The sequence below is a fragment of the Mus caroli genome, unplaced genomic scaffold (assembly GCF_978045245.1).
Source record: "Mus caroli unplaced genomic scaffold, Mus_caroli_1 scaffold_1, whole genome shotgun sequence".
Taxonomy (NCBI): Eukaryota; Metazoa; Chordata; class Mammalia; order Rodentia; family Muridae; genus Mus; species Mus caroli.
The window spans coordinates 1,675,827-1,680,463 of record NW_028227256.1 but is presented as its reverse complement, the minus strand read 5'-3'; the positions used below and the strand labels follow the sequence as shown (position 1 = coordinate 1,680,463).

Here is a 4,637-nt window from a genome sequence, read left to right as displayed (position 1 = left end):
TTTGGCGATCTCGTCATTTTTAGGGTGTGTAGGGCTCTGGAGTCCTTGACTCCCAGGGATGCCACACTGACCTCATCCTTTCCGTAACACACATGCCTCCTACCTGAAGGTTGTCCTATGATTACCTAGAGATTCCAGATCTCAAAGTCCACCTTACATTTACATTCCTTATCTTACTCCGTCACTCTTAAGCCTCTGACATTGTTGTCCACTCCCTTCCTGAAAACCTTTCTCCCTTTGATGTGAAGACAGTAAGCCTCTCCGTATCTCTTCCTACTTTCACGACTTTCCAATCTTCTGTTTGCCCCTTGCCCTGTCAGGGCTCCAACCTAGGTTTTCTTTTCCTTTACCTTATACATGTCCCCTGGGCCTTCACGTTTTTGGCTCTAGCTATATCCAGTGATTTCCAAGTGTGGCTTTGTTCCATGGGCTTTATGCCACCATTTCCCAATGCAGACTGATAGGCAGCAAGCAACCTGAAGGGAAAGTGCCCACTGAACACATGAACTCTCCCTCCCTAAATTCACTCTTTGACTTACATGCATGTTTTCCTCAATGTTATTGTTATGCATTTATTAGGAAACACAATAGCTTTTGAAAACAAGCTTGTGAAATTATCTTTGGTGCCTCTTTTTCCATTGTCCCTCCTCCCACTATGCAGTGGACCTTGGAAACCAAGCAGCTTCCAGACACGACTTGTGATGGTTCCTAGATTCCCCTTCTCTTAGGTATGTTCACTCCAACCTTTTCCTGGACTGCTAATCAGCTCACCTCCAATTTTCCTCCTAATTGCTTACCAGAGTTTTTGTTCGAGCCCACACAATTGTCATTGCCCTTTGAGCATTTATAATCCTTTCAGCACCCCTTGTGACCTGCAGGATAACACCCACACTGCTAACCAGCTGTAGTTCCTTGGGATCCTTTGGTTGTCTTGTTTTAAGCTGTCTCCTACCATTTCTACTTTCACTGTTTCTCAGACAACCTTTGACTCTGCTCTCACCATGTGGCTTTGGAATGTCTGTTTCCCTACTGTCAGAGGATGCACCCTGTGTATCTTTACTGCATCTTGTTTGTTCCAAATTTCTTGCTAAAGGTCAGCTCCTTTCTGAGGCCTCCACCCTCTAAGCACAATGCTATTTGCTTGCTTTCCCGTCCCCAAACTCCAGAATCAGTTCATATCAGCCTTTATCATATCTCACTGTACTCTGGGTACTTATTTGCCTGTCTAATTCCTCTCTGGACTCTGATTATTGAACTATCTGCTCAGTGACTATCCCTGGCCACACCCTCTCATAGGCATGCAATTTGATTAGTTGGGTGGGCGGGGGTTCCTTCACTTTCTCTCTGAGTTAGCTGTAGACCTTCATCTCTCTCCATTTCAGACACAAAGGATGACAGCCCAATCACGAAGTGCAAAAATCATCAAAGAAAGATGCTAGTGATGCAGCTGAAATGAAGTTTCCCTCTCACAGACAGCAGAAGGTTGTTCCTTAAACTCCTGTCATTTGCTTCCTTTTGTATATTAACAGTGTGAAACAAGATTTAGAGGTGGAGAAAAGAGACTCTGGATGAAGAATTCCTGGGAAAGAAAGGGAAATCAGACAAGAGAACTGGGAAGAAAGCACCAAAGATGTGGGGGAGATGTGCACAAACAGGACCAAAGAATGGTGGCTTTACTACCAATTAGGAGTTCTGGGGAAGAGGAGATACAGGAACAAGAGGGGACCCAAACACCATGCAGCTTCCAATTCTTTTCAGAGTTCAAGCTCAAGCTGGCTCTCTGACATTGTCTCTAAAACATGTGTGCCCAGTGCACGTGTCCGTTTATGCCTTCCCAGGAAAGGGCTTGGAGGTCAAAAGGCCTGGGCCCTACTTTAGAAGAGGAAGATGTGTTTCAGGGTAAAGGTGCTATCTTAGGAAGATGTCCACTGAAAACCAAGTTGTGATGAAGCTACTTCAATAACGACAGGTTTGACTGCAAATATTGCCGAGGTGTCTATAGGCCTCTCTATAATGCTTGCTTTTTTCCACCTGGGATATTTCTGTGGATTTTAATAACTAACAAATTCTCACTCATGTCAAAGATCAGAAAGAACTCCTTTTCACAGAAAACATAAAAGATGGAAGTCTGCTTGTGCCTGAGTACTGCGTTGTCCTCTGACCACACACAAGTGTGTGTGTGCTCATGTGAATGTACACACACACACACACACACACACACACACACGTAGAAAATATTACACTTAAGGATTTCAGCAGAACACAACTTCCAAACGTATATTTTTGTGGTAGTTTTTTTTTTCCAGAAAAGGGAAGCTTATATTGACGAAAGTGGATTAAGAAGTTGAAAAGACTGTTTTGGATAACACATAAAAGGGAGACATGCATTGTTACTGCACCTCTCCATAACCCACATACCGTCATTTTAAAGTCAAAAAGGACACACAAAATCTGTGCATTTTGCAAAGACATAAACTGTAATAACCCCCGATTCAACATTCTCTCCAATCTGTTTTAAGGATGTTGAAAATCCTGTTTTCATCTCAATATGCTCAAGTCTGAACTGTTCCTTTCTCTCTAGCTTTCTAGTTGTTCTTAAATATCAAGCTATCATTTCAGCATTTGGAACCAAGAAGTTTCTATCACCCAAATAAGATTCTGTCAGCTCTGCACCACTCTTCATTGCTTCTGCCATGACAACCAACATCACTTTTCTTAAAGCATGTGTGGTTTGGCCTGAAGTATAGAGAAGGGATAGGACAGCTGTGACAGACAGCTGGAGTCAGGAAAGTGAGGTCCACATGTACTCCTCTCTGGATGAGGATATCCTTTTGGTCTTGAGGTGTCCTGGGAGCCAGTCCACATACCTTCTCTACATTCAGGTTGAGGAACTCAATAACTTCATGGCATAAGATTTGAGAGATTTAGACAGAATATTAAAGCAGGTGGCAGGGAATAGCACTGCATTTGGCAGAAATGTCTCTGCCTCTATTTTCTGCTGTATTACTCACCAATACTCTCTATAAAATATACATTTATGATTAATGAAAGGAAGAGACACCTGGGCAAGTGTGAGACATTCTCACAAAGACACAATTCCATGTCACACTGAAGAGCAAAGCTCAGACCTCACCCTGCCTGGCTTCTTCCAGTGGGGAAGTAGACAACAGTGTGGCTTAGGGCAGTGTTTGGCTTTTCTGCCTTCTGCAATGGAAATATTATGATGATTAAGTGAGCTTAAGCATTTGCCTCAGGGCTTGGCACATGGGAAGCATATATGTGTTAACTATTCCAGAAAGATCCTTACACATTTTTTTTTGGCACCTGATATGTCTGATGAAGTTATTAGCTCTCAAAGAAACATGGTGTCTTTTCATGAGCTCTTTCTAGAGGCTATTGGTTTTTCAGATTTTAGCCAGGTCACAGGTCGCTCAGATACCATCAAATTTCAGTTTTAGTTCATAAAGAAACCAAATTCTTGAGATTAAAAAATAATAATACATTTTCTCTCGGGTTGCCAGGAAGATGGTGGGCATTCAGACCAAGTATGCTTCCCCGAAGCAGTTCGCCATCTTTCAAAGCAAAGAATGGGTTCTACCAGGAGAAACTGACAAAGGAGAAGCTCCTTAGGTACTACAAGGTTAGTGGGCTTCATGATGTCAAAGAAGATCACTGAGGGCTCCTACATGGGCAAGAAATGCCCCTTCACTAATAATGTCTCTATCCAAGATCAGATTCTTTCTGGTGTTGTGACCAAGATGAAGATACAGGACTATTGCCATCTATTTAGATCATTTCCTATAGGTCCAAAAATACAATCCAATCAACTTCAGAAGTACCACAAGAACATGTCCTGATCCCTTGTTTCAGGGATGTACAGACTGGCTACATCATCACCCTGGGAGAGTACAGGCCTCTGAACAAGAGAGTGTGCTTTAGTGTGCTCAAGGTTCCAGGAAGCAGTTCCAGAAGTTCTGAAGCACACAGGTGACTCTCCAGAACAAATAAAGTTCTTTGTCAACTTTAATAATACTTATCTTTATATTACCATTATTGTTTAATTATGTAAATTAAATAATTAACTATACAATATTAATTAAACAATAACAATCATTATTATTTTTAGTACTGTAAGGAGTCAGCTCATGTAACTCTAGAATTTCTCAAGTACAAGACACCTCTGCTATCTAAAAACAAAAGGAAGAAGTTACTCCTATAGTAATTCCATTAGTATTCCAGCCTCCTGAATACTGAGAGAAGTTCAACCTTAGAATCAATGTGGAAAAAAAACAAACAAAAAAACAAAAAACCTCCAAATTCAAGGAGAATTCTCAAAATTCTCCAAAGCCCTTCCTGTTTTTTTCGCCTCCTAATGCAACATTCAGGGTAATTAGATGGGTTGTTTGCCAACGCTGGCCATTTCTAACAAACCATGGGTGTGGAACTTTGAGAGAAGCATGCTAATCAACAAGGTTATACATAGAACAGAGTGATTTGCTCACCCACCAAAGGGTCCCCACAGAGAATAGGCACACAGGCTGACCAAAGAAAGGAAGTGTCACGTTTCCCTGTTTCCTTATTTGTAGGCATGCAATGCATATTCTCTATGCAGCTGGTTGACTATTCAAATAAATACC

The 4,637-nt window shown here is 41.7% G+C and overlaps 1 pseudogene; it reads left to right on the top strand.

The window, feature by feature from the left end:
- The first annotated feature begins 3,525 nt into the window (after positions 1-3,525).
- On the top strand, positions 3,526-3,991 carry LOC110310455 (small ribosomal subunit protein uS17 pseudogene; annotated as a pseudogene).
- Positions 3,992-4,637: the final 646 nt, after the last annotated feature.